The sequence below is a fragment of the Oncorhynchus nerka genome, linkage group LG14 (genome assembly GCF_034236695.1).
Source record: "Oncorhynchus nerka isolate Pitt River linkage group LG14, Oner_Uvic_2.0, whole genome shotgun sequence".
NCBI lineage: Eukaryota > Metazoa > Chordata > Actinopteri > Salmoniformes > Salmonidae > Oncorhynchus > Oncorhynchus nerka.
The window spans coordinates 58,093,324-58,119,511 of NC_088409.1; the positions used below are offsets into that span (position 1 = coordinate 58,093,324).

Below are 26,188 nucleotides of genomic sequence, written 5' to 3' on the forward strand. Positions count from 1 at the left end.
AACACAAAGCTGTTTTCACAAAACAGGGTTTAGCTGAATCACAGGGTAGGACATTTGGCCCTATGGTAAACAATGTGGCTTCAATTCACCCCCACATAAAAAGAATCAGAATGAGCTTTTACGGTAATTCAATTCACTCTCCTATCAAGTTCTAAGGGATGAAAGCAGCTTACCAAGATGTTTGATTCCTCAGCCCCTCTCTGATTTGCCAAGTGCCGATTTAAATACACAACAGCATTGGAATATCCTCTCTATGGAATGAATGTAAGCTAAAATACTGTAAGCTCAAATGTATGGCAACTAAGGCCTGGCCTTAGAGCCATAGGGAGACCCCAGCATGGGCTGATCAAGGACATGCAGCACAACTTTGATATCAAAAATAATATCTCTCACACTGAACACAATCTTTAAGAGTCCCTTTAGCATTTTAAAAACTAAAGCAAGGTTTTGGTAACAGGGTAACAGACAACACTTCTACAGTTATTCAGGTGAACATCTGACCAGTAGTATGTATTCATAGATGCCGAGGGAAGCCAGGTTTGCCCCCCAAAAATGGACCAATAAAAAATTAAAATAACATCAAATAATGTATCTTTCGTCTCTCTGTGTTTCATAATTCTCCTTCAATTTGCAAGAGGCTGAATATATCTCACGGGAGAAAGCATCCAAACCAGCAAAACAGCGCCCCCTCTGTCTCTCTACGTGGAGGACATCTATCTGATGCGTTCTGGTCCAAACGAGTATGACATTGTTGCCGCCCGTAGCACAGAAGGCAAGGGAAGCCAGCGAGCATTTGGCTTGCCTTGATTAAAAGGGTATACAAAATGTGCCAATCAGTGTTGTGCTAAACTGAGCTAGCACAACTGCGAATGGTCCTGGCACACCAAAAAAAAAAGTGTCAAGGGAAGTTAGCATGGATTTTGGCATCACTCCTATAAAATCCCATTGAGAGCATACTGTACGTCATTGACAGAAAAACTTTAATTGTTGCATCTCCTTGTGTTGTTGTCCTCCAGTGTCTAGCTAGCTAGCTATAATTGCCCCATTCCTTAATTAGCCATGGATGGAGATAGGGATTTGGACTTCTGGTTTTACTTAATTCTCCGTACTGGATAATGATTATAACAGCGATTCTGATCCAATCATTAATTCATACATTGTTGTGCCTCTGGCCTGAGTGGATATAAGTTCATTATGTAGCTAGATGTAGAATGCTAATGTTAACTAGCAAACGTTGCCCATGAATGGATGTTTGGCATTTGAGCAAGCATTTTAGCCAGGTAGCCTTGGACAACAAAAAATGTAAGCGTGTACTGTATGACTGAGTGATAGACGTTTCGTCAACATGAAAAAGAGGAGGATGGCATTGGCGTTTCTCTACAAGTAGGGGGACTGAACGTGTTTTTCTACTTGCACGAACGCGCACACACACACACGCACACACACACACACACACACACACACACACGCACACAGATATCAGAACCATGGACAGCCAGATGATATTTAGCTTACGTTGAGTGGACTAAATTGTTTTTGGTATCTTTTAGTTGTCACTTTATTAGACTAAGCAGAGGTGATTTGCTGATGTTTAAATGTTGAAGGTGAAATGGTGCTGGAATAGTGGAGGCAGCTCCTGTTTTCTTTGTGACTTGCGGTAACTCTCTGTGGTTCTAAATTAAGTTGTTTAGTGGTCCGAAAATGTCGGAAACATTATCTTGATTGACCATGCTGTAGGTCATGTAACTTTCTGTTACTGTACATGCAATATGCTTCATGTGGTTGATTCTGCCGCTATTTTCTCGGCCTAAAAGCTATATCACGGTCGCAAGCCATAGATAGTAATATGGCTTTTGTTAGGGGGGGGGGATTGGCTTCCCCAATGATTTTACCCACACACCACTACTGCACCTGCCACTCTGTGGCAGGTGCATAGCTATCAGCTAGTGTCAGATGTGTGCAAGCAATGGCAGGGGAAGGGCAGATGGATTGATTACACATTCGAACCATCAAGCCATAACAGACAAAAATATATCTAGATTCTATTCCATCTTGATTCAAACAACGTTCCAATTATCCCAAACTCTTGGGATAATTGTCAGTACTCTCATTCCAATTCTAGACAGTCTGTGACAGGTAGCTAGCTACCTGTTTGATCATAGATGTGTAACCCTGCTTAAGCTGAGGGATGGGGCTGAGGAAATGTAACCACTCTCAAATTCATAAACTTTGAGCAATGTTTCATAATGTGTTCCGCAAAAAATATATCCCTTAAATAGGAGAGGTCCCTTTAAGACGTCGGTTTCTGGCTTCCTCTCCAAACATGATGGACACAAAGCTGTTATCACAAAACCGGCTTTAGCTGAATCACAGGGTAGGACATTTGGCTCTATGATAAACAATGTAGCTTCAATTCGCCCCCACATAAACAGAATCAGAATGAGCTTTACGGTAATTCAATTCACTCTCCTATCAAGTTCTAAGGGATGAAAGCAGCTTACCAAGATGTTTGATTCCTCAGCCCCTCTCTGATTTGCCAAGTGCCGATTTAAATATACAACAGCATTGGAATATCCTCTCTCTATGGAATGAATGTAAGCTAAAATACTGTAAGCTCAAATGCATGGCAACTAAGGCCTGGCCTTAGAGCCATAGGGAGACCACAGCATGGGCTGATCAAGGACATGCAGCACAACTTTGATAGCAAAAATAATATCTCTCACACTGAACACAACCTTGTTTCTTTTAGAAACTACACACAAAGCAAGGTTTTGTTAACTGGGTAACAGACAGCACTTCTACAGTTATTCAGGTAAACACCTGACTCTCTGTGGCAGGTGCACAATGTCAGATGTGTGAAAGCATTGCCAGGGTAAAGTCCTTGGATAATTGTCAGTACTGTCATTCCAATTCTAGACAGTCTATGACAGGTACAGTAGCTGCCTTTTTAATCATAGGTGTGTAAGCACCTACACCTACAGTGCACCTCTTTATTCCTCCTCCTACTGTTGAGACAACTGAGCTTCATGAAGATGAATCACAAGAGTGCAGTTTTATAATATTCTAACAATGTAGCCATGACTACAGTAGAGTACCTATGATAGCATAATACAGCCTCCTTAGAATGTTTATAGGCTAGAGTATACCAAACCTTACAAACACCTTCCTAATACTGAGTTGAATAGCATCCCCCCTATTTTGCCAAGGCAGTTCATTGAAGTATGGACTCGACAAGATGTCAAAAAACGTTCGACAGGGATGCTGGCTCATGTTGACTGCAATGCTTCCCACAGATGTATCAAGTTGTCTAGATGTTCTTTGGGTGGTGGACAATTCTTGATACACACGTGAAACTGTTGAGCGTGAAAAAACCCACACTAACAAATGTATGTAGTTTGTACAGTAAAAAACGCACGGTAATTCCCTGTTTATCCATTAACAAAATATTGTTGTAGACTGTAATGCATCTTGGGTCACTGAACAATAACAGTTTGTAAAAGTGATGTTACAGTAAATGTTATATAGGCTAATAATGGTTGTCATAGGCCCATTGGGGTACATAGCGCTTTCCACATGTCCGGGCATTCTCGTGATGGAAGCGAAGATCTGCAATTGCGGTCAGTAGGCTTTGTGAAAATGGATGGATTTTGAGCAAAAATTTAGCATCTGTAGCCCGTGAATCGGTTTGAAAAGGTAAACTGTCTCTGCGAACCTTCAGTCTAAAACTGTTATAATTTAATAGCAATGTTCTGTTTTCCCAAAATATTTTTTTGCGTGAGCTAATAGCTAGCTGTGCCCTCCCTTAGTTTAATATTGGAACGTTGTTTGAATCAAGATGGAATAGAATCTAGATATATTTTTGTTATGTCTGTTAAGGCTTGATGGTTCGAATGTATAGTCAATCCATCTGTCCGTTGGCGAGTTAGCTGCATTATGGCTGTCATTTAAGGTGAACATAATTGAACAAAGTTCTCTATTGAGATATTTCTTTCTTCTTAAACATTCCAACACAATTGAGGATTATCTCCAAAGGAAAACACACATCTTCTTCTTTACAAGAACAAGGAACATAAAGAGTATATTTAAATTGTAACACAAATCACAGGTGTGTCACCACCGTAACAATCCGCCCGTGTAGAGTTTCCTTCGAGTGGTGATCCGGATCCGTGGTGGACATTCCCCAGAGGTAGTTTGTCCCCTTCGTCTCCCTTCCGAATGATATGTCCTCCCCCTTGGAGAAGCAAACGCTCTTCTCCCTTCTCTGCCGGTTCTCTCCTCTCTCTTGTAGGGGAAAGAGAATAGCTCATTAGTACCGTCAGCTGTGCTTAATTGCCTCTGATCACCTTGACTCATATGCCGGGCTGGGCTACTGTCCGTGGGAGCAGCCTGCCTTCTGGTGGTCCTTCCACATACCTCCCTCCCGGAGGGCTGGGCGCCAGAAGCGTTGTCTTGGTCGCGTCGGGACAGCGCATTCGCATTCCCGTTCCTCGATCCAGCCCTGTGGATGATATGAAAAGAGAACAGTTGTAAAGCAAGAAATCTGGATATTATGTTGTTATTGTTTCTCTTACTGGCCATCCACGTGAGGGGAGCATGGTCAGTAACGAGGGCAAACCTACGCCCGAGTAGATAGTAACGGAGATAATCGAGGGCCCACTTAATGGCAGCATATCCCTGTTCCCGATCACTGAGCTTCCTACTTATAAAGAGAACAGAACTCTCAGCTTCGCTTTCACCCTGAGCTCGGACGGCTCTGATCACCGTATCTGAGGTGTCTACCTGCACAATTAACTCTTGGGAGAGTCAGGAGCCTGCAGGATGGGATCTGAGCAAAGGCTATCTTGTAGCAACTGCAAGGCGTCTTCCGTCTTGTCCTTCCACGCTACACGGTTTGGCAGGTTTTTCTTGATGAGGCATGTGAGGGGGTTGGCAATTGTTGCATATCCAGGGATGAAATGGCGATAATATCCCGTTATCCCCAAGAAGGCCCGGACGTCCCGCTTCGTCTGGGGCCGAGGCCAGTCCCAAATGGCCCTGGTCTTTTCTGCCTGTGGGTGTATTTTTCCATTCCCCATGGTGTATCCCAGGCAGCAGGCACCATTTTGGGGGATTGGCCATCAGCCCTGTACCCTCCAGGCTCACAAGCACCGCTCATAGTTGCAGGAGGTGGCTATCCCAATCCTCGCTGTGGATGACCACATTGTCTATGTACGTCACCACATACTCTTGATGGGGCCGTAGAATGGCATCCATGCGACGTTGGAAAGTTGCCGCAGCCCCATGCAGTCCGAAGGGCATCCTCACATACTGAAAAAGCCCTTCTGGTGTGGTGAAGGCAGTCTTTGGGCGGTCCTCCGGAGCCATCAGCACTCGCAAATATCCCTTCGTAAAATCCAGGGTGGTGATGAACTTTGCCTTTCCTAAGGCAGGAGTTCATCCATGTGGGGCACGGGATACGTGTTGAACGTGGAGATGGCGATTACACACCTAAAGTTGTTGCAGAGCCTCATACTACCTTCGGGTTTGGGGACCAGAACTATGGGACTGAACCACTCACTCGTAGATGGCTTGACCACCCTCATCCTTAGCATCTCCCTTTTCTCATCCTTTACGATGACTCGGTAGGTCTCGGGAATCCCGTAATGCACCTTCTTGCCTGGTTCAGTGTGGATATGATGTTTGTCCTGAGAAGGGAATACCCTGCTCAATTGCATAATCAGCTTGTCTAGCTATCTCGACTGCTCCGGCAGGAGAGTTTGGCCACGGCGCGCCTGTAGCAGGGCATCTCCTTTTTCCTTTGCCTCCATGGCCATCAAAGCCACACTGTCCTTGCTCCCATGGTACTTCTTCAGCACGTTGATGTGATAGAGTTGGACCTTCTTTCTCCTGTCCGGTTGCTTGATGAGGTAACTGACCAGTGAGACCCTTTCCGTTACCTCGTAGGGCCTCCCCTTCTCCCACGGTGAAGTCCCTGGGTGTCGCTGACTTATCGTAGGCCCGGCCTTGAGTCCGTTGCGCCTTCTCCATATACTCATTTACTATGGGCCAGACTGCTGACAGGCGGTCCCTCATCAGGGTAACATGTTCTATCGTCAACCGGAACGTGCATGGTTGTGCCTCCCAGATCTCCTTGGCTCTGTCGAGGATCCCTCAGTTCGAATGGGGAGAACCCAGTGGATGCCTGGGGTACTTCTATGCAGGGCAAACTTTAAGTGGGGCAGAAGCATGTGCCAGTTTTTCTTGTCTCTGGACACCAGACATTTGCACAAACCATTTGTCTGCGGGTGGAATATGCTTGTGCGTATCTGTTGAACATGGTATAACCGACACAAGTCCTTCATCAACTGGGACATGAACAGGGTTCCCTGGTCAGTTAGGATCACCTTGGGAAAGCCCACCCAGGAGAACAGCATGAAGAATTCCTTGGCGATTCCATTAGACAACATTTTGCGAAGGGGTTTGGCCTCTGGGAACTTGGTAGCGTAATCTACGACCACCAGGATGTACTCGTGTCCTCTGGCGGATTTTGAGAGGTGTCCCACGAGGTCCATAGCCATGCATTCGAAAGGAGTCTCTATAATGGGGAGAGGAATCAAAGGATTACGCACGTGTGGCCATATGTTGACATTGATCACCCGTCCTACAATACCTGGCCACTTCTCGGGTGTCACGGGGCCAATAGAACCTCTGCATGATTCTTTCGATCATTTTGTCCCGTGCCAGGTGTCTTCCTAGGACGTGGGAATGGGCTAGCTGTAGGACAGTGTCCACGAAAGGTCTAGGCACCATTTAGTCATTCCTGTTTCCCCCCCTTCGTTGCACGACCCAGTACAAGAGGCCCCGCCTGATTGCATAGTAGGGAAGAGAGGGGTCAAATGATCTGCCAACATTCCTCCCGTCGATCACCTTCACCTTTCTCAAGGCATCCCATAGGTCTGGGTCTCTATGCTGAGAGGTACCGAACCGTCCCTTTAATTCTTGGGGCAGGTCAACCTCAGTAGAGTGGTGTGGAGGTTGTTCCCCAGCCCTATCTAGGGTGCCCGAGGAGAATCCCTTCCATGGTCCCTCCTCTGATGGGGCTTCAAATATAGCCCTTAGCCTCTGGTGGCTCCTTCCTTCCTCCGTTGTGTATAACCCTTCGCAGGTGTCTTCATCTAAGGTTTCCTGGAATAGCTGTCGGAGGCGTTGTATCTGTATTTCTTCCTCTGCCCCAGGGGACGAGGCCAAGGCTAGGTTTCCTTGTAGGACTATATCCTCGGGCTTGGACTTGGTTTTGTTCTTTCTCGGCTTTCCTGTCCCCCTTCGGTGGCCCGGCTCTTGGCATGTGATAGGGAGACCTGATCTTCTTTGTCCGGTGCGTAAGGTCACCACGTAAGGTCACCAAAGCTCCTTATATAGGGGACAGTCTTTCCTGATCAATAATGGCACCTTCAGCTGGGCTACTTTCCCCCCCTCACTTTACACCTTCCTTTTGGTCTGAGAATGGACAGACTCATGGTGGGGTAATAGTGGGTGTCTCCATGGATACAGGACACAGCTACTTTGTCTGGTAGCAGTGTTGTTGTGGTCACCATCTGCTCCTTCGCTTCCCGAGTCGAGAATGGCTACCACATCTCATCCTTCTATTCGAACTGGAATCTCTGGGGCTGGGGCTATTTCTGCTAACCAACAGGGGTAATCCTGCCCTCTCGGACCGGGATGCACGGGCACGACCAGCGCTGACTCGGTGGCCATAGACTCGTCCTTTCTGGGACTTTGTGGGCTGTAATTGTCCCGAGACTGGCATTTATAGCACAATCCCTGTTGTATGGGTGATGACTTCTCCCCTGTCCGGAGCGGGTTTGGTCGTTTCGGGGGCAGACGTGCCGGGGAACGGGCTTGACAGAGTCCTTCCGGTCCTCCTCGTCCTCGTTTAACAACTCCCATGTATATCGGTACGTTTCCACTGGGCTACTGTCCGTGGGAGCAGCCTGCCCTCTGGTGGTCCTTCCACAATAATTTATATATTTTTTTAATAAGTACAGGCTACTGCAGCTTGAACTGAGACAGCTGATTTGTTTAGGTTTTGATGTTCCTGAGAATGATTTAAAAATGTAATTGAAGAGCTCCAAAAGGAGGATCCTCTCACAAGGCCTGTAATTGTTCTTTACGAACAAATCAGCGTCGGAAGACTATCTTCATAAACACTTTCAATTATGTTTGAACCTGTGCCATTGTATTTAGGCACAGGCTGTATCACATCCGGCCATGATTGGGAGACCATAAGGCGGCGCAATATTGGCCCAGTGTCGTCCGGGGTAGGTCGTCATTATAAATAAGAATTTGTTCTTGACAAACTAGTTAAATAAAGATTAAATCAATAAATAAATCATAATAATGAATCTGGGGAAGAGTGCTTTGCCCAGTATGTCCCTATAAATAAAACACTTGGTGCCCTTTTTGAGTCAGAGACATTCAAGACATGCTCACATCTCAGATAAGGAAATCTTTCAAGGTATTTGGGATGGACAGAATATTGCAGACCATGCTTTATTTAAAACAGAACCATCATCTTTAGCCTTAACACTATATCAAGATGCATTTGAGGTTGCAAATCCTCAAATGGTGCCTGCTTTCAATCTTACTACAGGTGACATTTTTGTGTTATAACAGGTCAAATATTGATCACATGCAACTAGTCCTTCTGTGCAGAGAGCAAGATTTTAACCTCTACGGGATCGGTGTGTCGTTGGGACGGTTGAGCTAATGTGCGCTGATGTGATTAGAAAGCTTAAATTCTTGTTAATCTTTCTGAACTGTCCAATTTACAGTAGCTATTACAGTGAAAAAAATACCATGCTATTGTTTGAGGAGAGTGCACAACAACAAAAATCTTTTATCACGGCAACTGGTTTGATACGTTCACCTCTGAAGGTAAATAATGTACTTACTACATTCAGTAATCGTGCCCTGATTTGTCATCCTGAGGGTCCCAGAGATAAAATGTAGCATAGTTTATAGTATTTATAGAAGCTAGTCACACATAATTTATGACATTCCTGGGAGTGGGTAAACTTACATTTTTTTATTACCATACCATATTTGTATGTTCTCTATAGTTATGTACATGAAAATGTATCAATTGCTGTAATTTGGCACATTAGGGTAGATTTGATACAACATTTTGAACAGTAATAAAATGGTTCATTGGATCAGTCTAAAACTTTGCACATACACTGGTGCCATCTAATGGCCAAAATCTAATAGCGCCTGGACTTCTAAATTGCATTATGGCCTTTCTCTTGCATTTCAAAGATGATGAACAAAAAACAAATATTCAAATGCATGTTTTTTGCTTTGTATTATTATTATCTCCATCAGATGACACTCATAGGACATCATGTTATACACGTATTGTGTGTTTTGTTCGATACTGTGCATATATATATATATATAATCTCAGTTTACATTGGTGCGTTACGTGTTTCCAAATCATCCGGTGATTTTGCAGAAATACTCACAATAAACATTGATAAAAGATGCAAGTTTTATTCACAGAATTAAAGTTAAACGTATCCTCTATGCAACCGCTGTGTCAGATTTTTTTTAAACTTTCCGGAAAAAGAATGGCTGAGAATGGCGCTCAGAACCCAAATTAGCCAAGAAATAGCCGCCATTTTGGCGTCAACAGAAGCTGCAAAAAACACTATGAATATTCACTTACCTTTGAATATCTTCATCAGAAGGCAGTCCCAGGAATCCCAGTTCAACAATAAATGACTGATTTGTTCCATAAAGCCCATCATTTAGCCACTTGTTGTTAGCTTGTTCAGCCCAGCATTCAATCTTCAAAAAGCACGAGCAATACCTCCAGACAAAAACTAAAAAAGTTCCGTTACAGGTCGTAGAAACAAGTCAAATTATGTATGCAATCCATATTCAGGATGTTTTTAAACATTAATCATCAATAAGGTTCCAACCGGAGAATTTCATTGTCTGAAAAAAAGCATTGGAACGGGAGGATGCTCTCTCGTGATCGCGCGCAATGAGACCGAGTAAAACTCAGTAAAAGGTCAAAGTAAAAGGGCTCCTATGAGCCCCTCCTTTATAGTAGAATCATACAACCAGAATCTAAAGACGGTGACATCTTGTGGAAGCCCTAGGATGTGCATGCACATCCATAACTAACATGGACTTCAAATGGCACTGTTTTGAAAATCGATTTCTCACTTCCTGTTTGGATTTCTTCTCAGGTTTTTGTCTGCCATATGAGTTCTGTTATACTCACAGACATAATTCAAACAGTTTTAGAAACTTCAGAGTGTTTTCTATCCACCGGTAATAATAATATGCATATATTCCCATCTGGAACAGAGTAGGAGGCAGTTAAGTTTGGGCACGCAATTCATCCAAAGTGAAAATGCTGCCCCCTATCCCTAACAGGTTGACAATAAATAGGCCATGGTGTCGAAGTAATTAAAATATAGCAATTAAACACTGGAATGGTAGATGTGCAGAATATGAATGAGCAAGTAGAGATACTGGGGTGCAAAGGAGCAAGATAAATAAATAAATAAATACAGTATAGGGATGAGGTAGATAGATGGGCTGTTTACAGATGGGCCATGTATGGGTGCAGTGATCTGTGAGCTGCTCTGACAGCTGGTGCTTAAAGCTAGTGAGTGAGAGATGAGTCTCCCTCACTTAATGAGATTAGGTACTTCCATGTTTGCCAGCCTGGACTGCCTCCTTGCCTTGTTCATGACATCTTCGAGGGCATTGTCTCTTTTGACCTTGCACTGTTCATTAATAATTTGGTCAATCAAGAGAAACATTTTACATATTTAGAATGGAGCCGATTTATGTGCATGAGCCGATTTAAATACCTTGGGAGTGATGGTAATGACAAACCTTCTGAGATAAGACCTGGCAATGAGAAGCTAAGTGGACATGCTGTATAAAACTGGTGTCTGTTGAGAGTACTCCCCCTCTTAGTAGGAGATTGGATCAAAAATCTACCAGATAGTGGTGTACAGCAGTTGATTTTGCTCCTAAGACAGTTGGATATATAAGAGCATCAGCAATTACTGCTGACCAGGTGGCATATCTTCAAGTCCTTATTGATGAATATATCCATTTCAGAACGGATTATTTTCCTGACAAACCACTCAAGTCAAAGCATCATTATCTCTGCCACTACCCCAAACTTATCGTTAGGTTCGGGACACTTATTCGGGAAATTGCACAACTTCAAGAATCTATGTGGGACTCTAGCAGAGAGATACCAACTGTTCCAAGCCTATTTAAGTGCTGGCAGTTTATTTTCGCTTCTCACTCAGGTAGAAAAGGGAACTGAGTTTTATGCCAGTGATTAAAACCAGATTGAGGATTCATTCGCTGAATTTCACTTCAAATCTGACAACACAGTATTTTAAAGGATATCACTGTCAAAAGCACAAAGTACAGATAGGGAATGTATGTTGTGATGGGGAAAGATGAGGATGGATTGCAAGTGGGTGAGATGAAGTTGATCCTGGTCCGTTGCTACTCTTCTTTATTTTGTTTGAGGCAGCAGGCTGTGCAGCTAGTTGATTTAGGTATTCACAGCCTAACAGGAGTAGCCCAGGACTCAAACTTGTTCTGCATTAAGCATGAAGATCTTCTTGGTTATTACCCCTTCATAGAGTACAAAATATTTGGCAAATCAATGATGATCCTTCATCATCCTTGCCCTTTGTTGTAGAGCCATGACAGCGCTATGAGAGGAGATAAGAGAGGCAGTATTGTCAGTGCTACCATATTTGCCTGAGGAGACACTTTCATCCCTCCTGGACAAGCTAGCAATTGTGGGAGTAGAGGGAAAGCCAGACCTTCAATTTCTTAAAGAACAAGACCTACAGGAGCACATCAGACCAATACAATGCCGGAAGCAGCTAAATGCATGGAGATTTGAAGGTATTACATTTTGTTAAAAGATTTACTAGTACTGTACAGTCGAGAGGAAACGTTTGTAGTTTTACTACTTTAGATTTCTGAGTTGAGCAACTATTTTACTACCAGTTCATACAAGGATCCATCAAGGATACATCAACATTTGAGCCATCAAGCCCTTCACCTTTAGAGTCATCCACATTCAGCACAACCTGGTCAACAACCAGTATAACCAGTACTGTAGACCTGGATATCTGGCCGGAGAACATCACTGTCCCTTGGGGAAAATGTCCCCGGGAGAATGAAGAGAGATGGTGAGAATTACACTAGATGCTTTGAGAGTTATTGAGCCTAATCCGACCAGAGCAGATTGCAATAGCCAAGAGGATGGTACAACAGTACCTGAAAAGCTTTGCTGATACAACGAAAGATTGCACTACAATTGGGAGTGGTTATGGATCCCTCTTAATAAATCAGATGAAAACACGCGTTGAGCATAAGAATCGTGATAACCCTCTGGTATGGCTAAGAAAGAGACAAATACTCTCAGGCTCATCAACTGTATCCAGTGCAAGAGGGCCAAGTGACAAAGATGGCAGCCTGAATTTCCCACAGAAGAAACGGAAGAAACTTTGGAGGCAAAGCGTAAGGAAGTGGAGCAGCTTTATTCTAGAAAAGGGCCTGCAGGATGTGACAGAGGACATCTCATGCAAGCAACATTTTAATTACAGCGCTATGCCATCAACGCTAGCCCAACACCTAAGGTAGCAGAGCTGAAGAGTAAGTGGCCATACCTTTTCACACAGAAGACACTCTACAACAACTTCAAGTTACTGACAGACGTCTCAATCCTGGAGAAGAAAATGTATGCAACGATGGCAGAAAAAGGACGGATTTTCACACAATACTTCTGCTACAAACCAACAAATTAAGAGGTTCGGCACATCCTGTCAAGGTTTGAAAAGGGTGGAGGGACTGCTGTTGGCCCTTGTGTTGTCTTCCTGCTGATTTCATAGAAAGGACGGATGCACTCCTTCTACAGGCCGACAAGAGTTTTACATTCATCTGCATCTTATGCATACAATAATACATTCTTATGTATTTTAGAAGTTTAAAATTAAGATGTGCCAAATGTTCAAAATATATGAATTGAAAGTTATAGAATGTGTTGTTTCATATCTTTGAAGTGTCAGCCACAGCCACAGATGTGGAGGGATCAATTCCCTTGTCGGACTCACCAAGACTGATTGTTCAAGTTAATGTGTCCAATAAGACTTTCTGTGTGATTAATTGTTTTATAGACGGGGCCTTACAATAGCAATGTTTCACAGAGGTAATTGCGAAACATAAATGTGATCTGATTTCAGGTGACCCAATGGCTGCTGCCAAATGGATGATAAGCATCGTGGAGGTCGTGATGTCGGTCCACTCCAACTTTGTGGAAGCGCTGGCAGCTTTAAAAAAAAATCTCATTCTACTTCTGCCAGCAGTACCAAGAGGAGGCTTCACGCACCCTGGAGTTCATCCAAAGGTAAACAAAAATATGCTTCTTCCTTGGGAGAATTCCATTGGGGGTTTAAACTGAGGCCTTTTGTATCACAGCTTAGTTCGGCAGGTTAATTGAATCCAGATATGTGGATACGTTTGAAAGGCTCCTTTGTCTGAGCATAAACACATGTGAAGCCATTATTTGAACTGGGGACAATGTAGAGAGGTAAATAATCTGTACACTTCGGGCACCATTGAACACATCAGTGGACTAACAATCTTTCTCAAATTTTGTCTGGATGTGCTCTTTGTTTTCACAGATGTTTTGCTGGAATCGGTCCATCCAACTGGCTCGAAGACCGCCACAGCCGAGGTTGTCAGCGAGAAAAGCGGAAAGGTAGTGGAGAAGAAGAGACACACAAATAATGTACTGTACATGTTTGTACTCTGCTCAGGAAGTTAATGGACTTAGAAGAGCTGTAGGCTAGTTCCTCTTGGGCATACATTAAATGTATTTATGTTAATTGTGACCTGCTCAAGTAAGTTTGGTTTGTCACTGGGCTTGACTCTTTTTTTGTGTTTCACACCTTAGGTGTTAGAAAATGATCCAGTATGCACTGAAATTGGCACATTGTTGAGAAAGTAATGCTACTTTGGATGTTTGGAAATGTCTGGCATTTACTCCAAACTTGAATAGGCAACCCTTATTAAAGCTTGAGTATGTCGTTTTGGAAAGGGCATGATTAGAAATCTGGGAATCGGACAACATATCCATTGTGGTATTTTATAACCATAAATCTCACATAATTAAAAAGTAAAATTACCCTTCCCAAAACGAGGTACTCTGCTTTTAATCTGGGAGCGAAGGTAATGACAAACCTCCTAAGGTAAGGCCAGGCAGACATGTTGCACAAATCTCTGTTGAGAGTAGGCCCTACTACCCGTCTTATTATGAAACAAGACACAGTACATGTTTTATTTTTTTGAGGTCAAAGCGAGGCAATACGATTTTTGAGTTACCTGTTTCTGAAAGGTTGTTTTTATTTCAAAAACTAAGATACATACAGTATACCAGTGCCTTTCTTATCTGTAATCCTGTCACTTTCTATGCTGCAACAGTTATTAAAACTGGCTTTGCATCTGCATTCAGCAATTTTTTTTTAAACAAAAAGGTTTAAAATGTATCAGTCTTCAGAATTGATCATCGTCCTGAGCAAGGTGTATGTTCATACCTGTTCCTGCTTACAAAGTGACAGAATAAACCCTGTGATAATCTAGCATTATGTTTTATGTCACATACAAGCTAGAATATAATTAAACATCATTTTGTGTTCTTTTTTTTATTCGTAAAGGGAGATGCTTCACAGTTTGGTAGAATGGGTTGGTTGCATCCTTCCTGACTAATGCTATGACGGAAACCCTTGATTTTGTGATACCAATGTCATACCAATACTTTTAAGATGAACAATTGTATTTTGTCCCGATGAATCATTTTCAGATCTACACTTGTTGATAGGTGCTTGGGGAAAGTTGTACGTTTGTAACTGAGGCATTTGTGATGCAACCCATTTCGTTACAGTTTATTGGCAATTCCCACCGAGCAAGTGCGAAGTTGTACTTTGGGAGCTTATTGAATGTGTTTATTGTCACTTTTTTGGTTTGTTTATCATTAAACCATGCTTAATTAAGAACATATTATTTGTATTGTGTTTACTTGTTTTGGTGATGGAAATGTTTTAGAAGTTTACAGTACTACTGGCATATTTTATCTGTAAATGTTATATATTACTGTAAAAGGACATACAACAGATAACTGTAGTTTTACAGCAAAAATACTGTATAATAAATTACAGTAATTGAACAGCAATTCGAGGTGCCAAGTAAATCCTGTAAATTTCATAGATAAGTAATTAATGTAAAATAGAAGCACAGTAATATATTGTAATTAGAAAGGTGTACAGGTACTGTAAAAATACAGTGAATTGCTGTTATTTATAAACAGTAAGTTATTGTAGTACATCTACAGCAACATGTAATATTTCTAATTTACAGTAAAAAAAACATTTTTTACAGTACATTTACTGGCATCTTTTTTGCCGTTAATTTACTGTAATTTCTCCAGTACATATTTTACAGCGCAGCAGCATTGCAGTTCTTGACAAAAAACATTGGCCCTGGCATCTACTACCATTCCATGTTCAAAGGCACTTCAATATTTTGTCTTGCCCCTTCACCCTCTGAATGGCACACATACACAATCCATGTCTCAGTTGTCTCATGGCTTAAAAATCCTTATTTTTTCCTGTCTCCTCCTCTCCATCTACACTGATTTAAATGAATTTAACAAGTGACATCAATAAGGAATCATAGCTTTCACACAGATTCACCTGGTCAGTCTATGTCATGGAGATAGCAGGTATACTCATTTACATTTACATTTACATTTAAGTCATTTAGCAGACGCTCTTATCCAGAGCGACTTACAAATTGGTGCATTCACCTTATGACCTCCAGTGGAACAGTAGTGCATCTAAATCTTTTCAGGGGGAGGGGGGGTGAGAGGGATTACTTTATCCTATCCTAGGTATTCCTTAAAGAGGTGGGGTTTCAGGTGTCTCCGGAAGGTGGTGATTGACTCCGCTGTCCTGGCGTCGTGAGGGAGTTTGTTCCACCATTGGGGGCCAGAGCCGCGAACAGTTTTGACTGGGCTGAGCGGGAACTGTACTTCCTCAGTGGTAGGGAGGCGAGCAGGCCAGAGGTGGATGAACGCAGTGCCCTTGTTTGGGTGTAGGGCCTGATCAGAGCCTGGAGGTACTGAGGTGCCGTTCCCCTCACAGCTCCGTAGGCAAGCACCATGGTCTTGTAGCGGATGCGAGCTTCAACTGGAAGCCAGTGGAGGGAGCGGAGGAGCGGGGTGACGTGAGAGAACTTGGGAAGGTTGAACACCAGACGGGCTGCGGCGTTCTGGATGAGTTGTAGGGGTTTAATGGCACAGGCAGGGAGCCCAGCCAACAGCGAGTTGCAGTAATCCAGACGGGAGATGACAAGTGCCTGGATTAGGACCTGCGCCGCTTCCTGTGTGAGGCAGGGTCGTACTCTGCGGATGTTGTAGAGCATGAACCTACAGGAACGGGCCACCGCCTTGATGTTAGTTGAGAACGACAGGGTGTTGTCCAGGATCACGCCAAGGTTCTTAGCGCTCTGGGAGGAGGACACAATGGAGTTGTCAACCGTGATGGCGAGATCATGGAACGGGCAGTCCTTCCCGGGAGGAAGAGCAGTTCCGTCTTGCCGAGGTTCAGCTTGAGGTGGTGATCCGTCATCCACACGGATATGTCTGCCAGACATGCAGAGATGCGATTCGCCACCTGGTCATCAGAAGGGGAAAGGAGAAGATTAATTGTGTGTCGTCTGCATAGCAATGATAGGAGAGACCATGTGAGGTTATGACAGAGCCAAGTGACTTGGTGTATAGCGAGAATAGGAGAGGGCCTAGAACAGAGCCCTGGGGGACACCAGTGGTGAGAGCACGTGGTGTGGAGACGGATTCTCGCCACGCCACCTGGTAGGAGCGACCTGTCAGGTAGGACGCAATCCAAGCGTGGGCCGCGCCGGAGATGCCCAACTCGGAGAGGGTGGAGAGGAGGATCTGATGGTTCACAGTATCGAAGGCAGCCGATAGGTCTAGAAGGATGAGAGCAGAGGAGAGAGAGTTAGCTTTAGCAGTGCGGAGCGCCTCCGTGATACAGAGAAGAGCAGTCTCAGTTGAATGACTAGTCTTGAAACCTGACTGATTTGGATCAAGAAGGTCATTCTGAGAGAGATAGCGGGAGAGCTGGCCAAGGACGGCACGTTCAAGAGTTTTGGAGAGAAAAGAAAGAAGGGATACTGGTCTGTAGTTGTTGACATCGGAGGGATCGAGTGTAGGTTTTTTCAGAAGGGGTGCAACTCTCGCTCTCTTGAAGACGGAAGGGACGTAGCCAGCGGTCAGGGATGAGTTGATGAGCGAGGTGAGGTAAGGGAGGAGGTCTCCGGAAATGGTCTGGAGAAGAGAGGAGGGGATAGGGTCAAGCGGGCAGGTTGTAGGGCGGCCGGGCGTCACAAGACGCGAGATTTCATCTGGAGAGAGAGGGGAGAAAGAGGTCAGAGCACAGGGTAGGGCAGTGTGAGCAGAACCAGCGGTGTCGTTTGACTTAGCAAACGAGGATCGGATGTCGTCGACCTTCTTTTCAAAATGGTTGACGAAGTCATCTGCAGAGAGGGAGGAGGGGGGAGGGGGAGGAGGATTCAGGAGGGAGGAGAAGGTTGCAAAGAGCTTCCTAGGGTTAGAGGCAGATGCTTGGAATTTAGAGTGGTAGAAAGTGGCTTTAGCAGCAGAGAGAGAAGAGGAAAATGTAGAGAGGAGGGAGTGAAAGGATGTCAGGTCCGCAGGGAGGCGAGTTTTCCTCCATTTCCGCTCGGCTGCCCGGAGCCCTGTTCTGTGAGCTCGCAATGAGTCGTCGAGCCACGGAGCGGGAGGGGAGGACCGAGCCGGCCTGGAGGATAGGGGACATAGAGAGTCAAAGGATGCAGAAAGGGAGGAGAGGAGGGTTGAGGAGGCAGAATCAGGAGATAGGTTGGAGAAGGTTTGAGCAGAGGGAAGAGATGATAGGATGGAAGAGGAGAGAGTAGCGGGGAGAGAGAGCGAAGGTTGGGACGGCGCGATACCATCCGAGTAGGGGCAGTGTGGGAAGTGTTGGATGAGAGCGAGAGGGAAAAGGATACAAGGTAGTGGTCGGAGACTTGGAGGGGAGTTGCAACGAGGTTAGTGGAAGAACAGCATCTAGTAAAGATGAGGTCGAGCGTATTTCCTGCCTTGTGAGTAGGGGGGAAGGTGAGAGGGTGAGGTCAAAAGAGGAGAGGAGTGGAAAGAAGGAGGCAGAGAGGAATGAGTCAAAGGTAGGCGTGGGGAGGTTAAAGTCGCCCAGAACTGTGAGAGGTGAGCCGTCCTCAGGAAAGGAGCTTATCAAGGCATCAAGCTCATTGATGAACTCTCCGAGGGAACCTGGAGGGCGATAAATGATAAGGATGTTAAGCTTGAAAGGGCTGGTAACTGTGACAGCATGGAATTCAAAGGAGGCGATAGACAGATGGGTAAGGGGAGAAAGAGAGAATGACCACTTGGGAGAGATGAGGATCCCGGTGCCACCACCCCGCTGACCAGAAGCTCTCGGGGTGTGCGAGAACACGTGGGCAGACGAAGAGAGAGCAGTAGGAGTAGCAGTGTTGTCTGTGGTGATCCATGTTTCCGTCAGTGCCAAGAAGTCGAGGGACTGGAGGGAGACATAGGCGGAGATGAACTCTGCCTTGTTGGCCGCAGATCGGCAGTTCCAGAGGCTACCGGAGACCTGGAACTCCACGTGGGTCGTGCGCGCTGGGACCACCAGATTAGGGTGGCCGCGGCCACGCGGTGTGGAGCGTTTGTATGGTCTGTGCAGAGAGGAGAGAACAGGGATAGACAGACACATAGTTGACAGGCTACACAAGAGGCTACGCTAATGCAAAGGAGATTGGAATGACAAGTGGACTACACGTCACGAGTGTTCAGAGAGTTAAGCTTACGTAGCAAGAATCTTATTGACTAAAATGATTAAAATGATACAGTACTGCTGAAGTAGGTTAGCTGGCAGAGGCTGCGTTGTTGACTAAGTAGGCTAGTTGGCATTGGCTGCGTTGTTGACACTACACTAATCAAGTCGTTCCGTTGAGTGTAATAGTTTCTACTGTGCTGCTATTCGGGGCTAGCTGGCTAGCTAGCAGTGTTGATTACGTTACGTTGCGTTAAAAGAACGACAATAGCTGGCTAACTAACCTAGGAAGTCGCTCTAGACTACACAATTATCTTTGATACAAAGACGGCTGTGTAGCTAGCTATGTAGCTAGCTACGATCAAACAAATCAAGCCGTTGTACTGTAATGAAATGAAATGAAAAATGTGATACTACCTGTGGAGCGAAGCGAAATGCGACCGGATTGTTGAGTGCAGAAGTTCTGTTCGGTAGACGTTGGCTAGCTGTTGGCTAGCTAGCAGAGTCTCCTATGTTAAGGACGACATAAAACTACACACTCTAAACTACACAATTATCTTGGGTACGAAGACAGCAAAGACAACTATGTAGCTAGCTAACACTACACTAATCAAGTCGTTCGGTTGAGTGTAATAGTTGTGCTGCTAATCGGTAGACGGTGGACTAGCTAACGGTGGACGTTAGCTAGCTGGCTAGCTGCAGGGCAGTGTAGACTGCGTTAGGACGACGAAATACGATAATTACGCAATTATCTATGAAACAAAGACGGCTGTGTAGCTAGCTAAGAAGAAATTGATAAGATTAGACAAATCAAACCGTTGTACTATAATGAAATGTAATGAAATGTAATACTACCTGCGGACCGAGTGCAGATGCGACCGCTCGCTCCAACCCGGAAGCATCGGGTACTCAGGATAAAGAGGTGTAATATCATCACCGGGCAGATTTGCTTAATGCTTCAGCACTAAGGGGTATTACCATTTCACAAGGAGCATTTGGGAAATTATATCACTTTAATGGATGTGTAATTGGTCAAGTAATTTGTGTACGCTGTTAAGTAATGAAAAAATAAGCAATATACACAGCAACAGACACCAACACGGCCAACACCAAAACACCGGGACCATGTATCTCCTTCATTTTCTTCCAACAGTTTCCTTTAGTCACCTTAACGTGAAGACATTTCAATAATTATTCAGTTTGTATAAGCCATCTTTAAGTTCAACGGAAGTGCAAGTGGCTGACGATCAGTTTGTATAAGCCATTTTCAAGTTCAACGGAAGTGCAAGTCGCTGACGATCCATATGTTGTCTGATCCTGCATTCAATAGGTCTCGAGTCAGGCATCGTATCCAAACACTACTCCACTGTTCGGCTCCACAGACCATTCAAGGGACAAGGCTGCCCTCACCCCGCCCCTCTCACCATGTGTCTTAACTTCCTGTTTGGACAGCTAGATCCCATCTCTGATCTGTCTGACCAGTCCCTCAGATTGTTAGCTGACACAAAATGAGTCCTTCTTCAATGCTAGTTTTATCGTACAGTATGCAGTCCTCCAAGAAGGGATAGATTTTCGGTCTTGGGAAGGACGAAAGCTTGCCGGTCCCCATTCCAAAGGAGGCAGACAAAACTACTGTAACACAAGCAAGTTCACAAGGGGTTTTTACCCCTCGCCTCTCTCCATTACTCTCTCTTCACAGGATGTGAAGTGTTCCCATTCCTCTCGTCCCTTCTTGCCAATTGAACACAGTGCCTGCAGGTTACAGAACATGTAGCCTGTACCCAGTCAGACAAAAAGGCACTGATGCATTGGGAGGCTCTCACAGACAAAGAAAAAGTGCATGAATAAGGTTGCCCTGGTATGCGGTCAATTTAATGCACAGATCAAGGGAAGAGAACATAGAAGCAATAAACACATTTTGTACCACGAGTGCACCTACAGATCAGAGCATTTCCATTTATTTCCATGACGTTAAAGAACCAAGACTGATCCTCTTGAGTGAGCGAGATGGGTGGTTGGTCAGGTTCATAGACAATACATGCAGGGTTCTATCTACGGTCAGGTTGCCACCCATGTGAGGTAAGTGAACTATTTTAGAATGAGTGATCATGAGATTATGGTCAATAAGGGCAGAATTGTGTGTGTGGATATCTTATTTAATAAAATAAGAAGATATGTTATTATTTGGTGCAAGCATACCACAGAGAAAGAGCACTGAATGTCTCATTTCTCTCGATCTGGGTAGAACATCAAAAACGGGCCTATGACAGATCAGCGCTGGGCCCATATTCCCCCAGTGTGAACGGTAGCGCACCTGAGACCATCGCCCAGTCTGTGTCCAGAGTTTGATGTCCTTTGATAAAAAACTGACATTGCTGATGGTGCTACCCTGACAGAGTCTGCTCATGGAGGCCATAGGTGTGCATCACAGGAGATTGGTGGCACCTTAATTGGGGAAGACGGGCTTGTAGTAATGCCTGGAGCCCAATTAGTGGAATGGCATCAAATGCATCAAACACATGGTTTCCGTATGTGTTTGATGCCATTCCATTTGCTCTTTTCCAGCCATTCTTATGAGCCGTCCTCCCTTCAGCAGCCTCCTGTGGGGTGCATATGCACTCCAGGCTGCTTCAACAAAACAGTGTTCATCTCTTGCCAAAGGCCGTCTGGTTAGATATTAGATGAAAGTCAAGTTCCACACCTTTTGAATCGACCACTAACTCTTTTTTTTTCTCTCTGCATCTCTCCATCTGCCTCTCCCTCGCACACTGCTACAGAGGAAGCTAAATGACTTTCTACACTTTTCAAAACTTTCAACCGACTGACTGGATGTGGCTGACCGGAGAGAAAACAAAGTGGAAGAAATGGAAGGGGGAAATATGTTTGTTTTTTTAAGCTCTAGATTTCTGCCACAGAGCTGAAAATAGAACAGGGAAAGAGGTACATAACTTTCATAACAAAATACCAGTTTTGATTGGAATTAAAACGACTGAATCTGGAGATCTTTCTGCACTCAAGTTTTCTAGGAACAAATACAGTAGAATAATGCTAAGTGGGTGATGGAAGAATTGGAGTGTGTGTGTGTGTGTGTGTGTGTGTGTGTGTGTGTGTGTGTGTGTGTGTGTGTGTGTGTGTGCATGTCATTGTGTGTGCGATTGTGTGGGTGGTCTTGCTTAGTTCACTGCTTTAGTCAGACCCATTACTTCAAGGGAGCACAGGAGGCAGCAGAATCCAAATCCATTGAATTCAAAATTGGATAAATCATTTGGCACACTCATATCAAACGTTATTTGTCACATACACATGGTTAGCAGATGTTAATGCGGATGTAGCGAAATGCTTGTGCTTCTAATTCCGACAAAAAACAGAAATAACCAACGAGTAATTTAAACTAACAATTTCACAACAACTACCTTATACACACAAGTGTAAAAGGATGAATAATATGTACATAAAAATATATGAATGAGTGATGGTACAGAATGGCATAGGCAAGATGCAGTAGATGGTGTCGAGTACAGTATATACATTTGAGATGAGTAATGTAGGGTATGTAAACATTATATTAAGTGGCATTGTTTAAAGTGGCTAGTGATACATTTTTTACATCAATATTTCCGATATTAAAGTGGCTGTAGTTTAGTCAGTATGTTGGCAGGAGCCACTCAATGTTAGTGGTGGCTGTTTAACAGTCTGATGGCCTTGAGATAGAAGCTGTTTTTCAGTCTCTCGGTCCCTGCTTTGATGCACCTGTACTGACCTCGCCTTCTGGATGATAACGGGGTGAACAGGCAGTGGCTCGGGTGGTTGTTGTCCTTGATGATCTTTATGGCTTTCCTGTGACATCGGGCAGTGTAGGTGTCCTGGAGGGCAGATAGGTTGCCCTCAGTGATGCGTTGTGCAGACCTCACTACCCTCTGGAGAGCCTTACGGTTGTGGGCGGAGCAGTTGCCGTACCAGGCGGTGATACAGCCCGACAGGATGCTCTCGATTGTGAATCTGTAAAAGTGTGTGAGTGCTTTTGATGACAAGCCGAATTTCTTCAGCCTCCTGAGGTTGAAGAGGCACTGCTGCGCCTTCTTCACCACGCTGTCTGTGTGGGTGGACCAATTCAGTTTGTCTGTGATGTGTAGCCAGAGGAACTTAAAACTGACTAACCTCTCCACTACCGTCCCATCGATGTGAATAGGGGGGTCCTCTCTCTGCTGTTTCCTGAAGTCCACGATCATCTCCTTTGTTTTGTTAACGTTGAGTGTGAGGTTATTTTCCTGACACCACACTCTGAGGGCCCTCACCTCCTCCCTGTAGGCCGTCTCGTCATTGTTGGTAATCAAGCCTACCACTGTAGTGTCATCTGCAAACTTGATGATTTGAGTTGGAGGCGTGCATGGCCATAAAGTCGTGGGTGAACAGGGAGTACAGGGCTCAGAACGCACCCTTGTGAGGCCCCAGTGTTGAGGATCAGTGGGTTGGAGATGTTGTTACCTACCCTCACTACCTGGGGGCGGCCCGTCAGGAAGTCCAGTACCCAGTTGCACAGGGCGGGGTCGAGACCCAGGGTCTCGAGCTTGTTGACGAGTTTGGAGGGTACTATGGTTTTAAATGCTGAGCTGTAGGCGATGAACAGCATTCTCACATAGGTATTCCTCTTGTCCAGATGGGTTAGGGCAGTATGCAGTGTGGTTGCGATTGCGTCGTCTGTGGACCTATTGGGTCGGTAAGCAAATTGGAGTGGGTCTAGGGTGTCAGGTAGGGTGGAGGTGATATGGTCCTTGACTAGTCTCTCAAAGCACTTCATGATGACGGAAGTGAGTGCTAAGGGGCGGTAGTCGTTTAGCTCAGTTACCTTAGCTTTCTTGGGAACAGGAACAATGGTGGCCCTCTTGAAGCATGTGGGAACAGCAGACTTGGATAAGGATTGATTGACTATGTCCATAAACACACCAGCCAGCTGGTCTGCGCATGCCCTGACGACGTGGCTGGGGATGCCATCTGGGCCTTGCGAGGGTTAACACGTTTAAATGTTTTACTCATATCGGCTGCAGTGAAGGAGAGTCCACAGATTTTGGGAGCGGGCCGTGTCAGGGGCACTGTATTGTCCTCAAAGTGAGCAAAGAAGTTGTTTAGTCTGCCTGGGAGCGAGACATCCTGCTACGCGACGCGGCTGGTTTTCTTTTTGTAATCTGTGATTGACTGTAGACCCTGCCACATACCTCATGTGCCTGAGCCGTTGAATTACGACTCTACTTTTTCTCTATACTGACGCTTAGCTTGTTTCATTGCCTTGCGAAGGGAATAGCTACACTGTTTGTATTTGGTCATGTTTCTGGTCACCTTGCCCTGGTGCGCTTTCAGTTTCGCGCCAATGCTGCCATCAGTCCACGGTTTCTGGTTTGGGAATGTTTTAATAGACGCTGTAGGTACGACATCGCCGATGCACTTGCTAATAAACTTGCTCACCGAATCAGCGTATTCGTTAATGTTGTTGTTTGACGCAATGCGGAACATAATCCCAATCCACGTGATCGAAGCAACGGAACATAATCCCAATCCACGTGATCGAAGCAATCTTGAAGCGTGGAATCGGATCGGCCATTTGATGTCCAGTGCTTCAAATCATTTTAAATTGATTGATTGAGACGAAATCTATTTACAACACATGCCTGACAACATAATTATCATATGGTCATCCCCTGAGACTTGTCAGCTATGCTCAAGATCTGTCGGAGAATGTATTTGAGGTGTGCACACCAGTAAATAAGACTGGCTAAGCACAAATGCTAAGGTGCATTTAAAAATTCTGTTACTTTTACTCAATTTCATGGTTGACAGCTGGAAGTTATGGATGAGTTGCCATGGGCACTAAGGGGTCACCCAAGCAGCAGAGGCAACAAACGTTTTCTCTCTGTGGCATGTTACGAAAATCGCCTTTGTCCTGCAGCCTTCCATTTTATGCCTGAGCGTTTCGAATCGATTATTTTCAAAGCCCACGACTCTTGCTTTTAGTCAGGTATAAGGAATGAGTAGTGGTGGTCAATCTCTCCCTTCACAGATTTCTCTCTCTCCATCTCTCTCTCTCTGTATCTCTTTCTGTCTGTCCCTCTCTCTATATACAGATGATGATTATAGTTCTCTCTTGGTGCCAAAAAACAGAGATGTCTTGGCCTGTTGTAGCTGTGTGTCTGTTGTAAATGGTCAGAACATTGATGATAGGCCCCTTCGGTGAAACGGGGGAACAGTGTATGTGGTTTACTGTCCCTCTGTTTGTAGTCTACCAAGGCTTGTTTGGTTGGGACTCTGCCGAGCTCAGAAGGCAACGACCTACCATCAACCACTTCAGTTACAATTATATGCTCATGGTTATTTCCCTATAGTGCCATCATATGCATTGATTATCAATCAAATAAAAACAGTCACAATCAGGGAATAATGAATGTATAATGAATCACATCATTAACTAAATCCATTCAATCACATCTCATCAACATTTTCCTGCCAACTGCTAACACTCCTAGTATATGGCTGAGATTACATCCCAGAATGCATTAGGAAATGGAGAGTGTCTTGTGTCCAACCAAACCAGTATTGGCGATATCCCCACCTTCACCCATATTGCAGAGTAAGGGCTGGCTGCCCAAAGTCTATCAGCAATGGCAGCCTTATTCCCTGAATAAATCTGTTGTTGTGTCAGTGGCCCCTGCTATCTTATCACATTACTTTTAGGACCCTTTGTTGCTCACACCTGCCAGGACAATGTCAGCAAAATACCACTGTGGAGCACAGCCGGAGTTGGGAGACTGTTGGTGGCATTCGTGGCTGTTATTCGCGCTATCATATTGTACTGACCGTGGCACGCACCACTCCTCACAGCTCCCACAGATGAAGCGAAGCATCAGAAGGAATGACACTGCCAGAGACGACTTAAATTAGCTTCGGTCAACCTTGAATTAGGAATTTGTGAGGCAGCGTAGCCAACTAATATCAAATGTTCAAGAGGACAGAGATGATGACAGTCTGCCAGAGTGACCACTTTCCACTCTGCAAGTCACTCATGTAAGACAGAGTTAAAAGGAGTATGTGTGATAAGAGGTGGTACCTCACACAAGTGTATCGGTTAATATTTTTCAATGCACTGTTGGCTTATTAACATTTGGAAGTAAAGCATATGGTTTAGCAATGTACCGTAACATAATATGATTCCGGGGTCGTTTCTAACAACAGAG

At 44.6% G+C, this 26,188-nt stretch overlaps 1 pseudogene; it reads left to right on the top strand.

Annotated features, from left to right (window-relative positions):
- Positions 1-7,482: 7,482 nt before the first annotated feature.
- On the top strand, positions 7,483-14,004 carry LOC115142277 (uncharacterized; annotated as a pseudogene).
- The last annotated feature ends 12,184 nt before the right edge of the window (positions 14,005-26,188 follow it).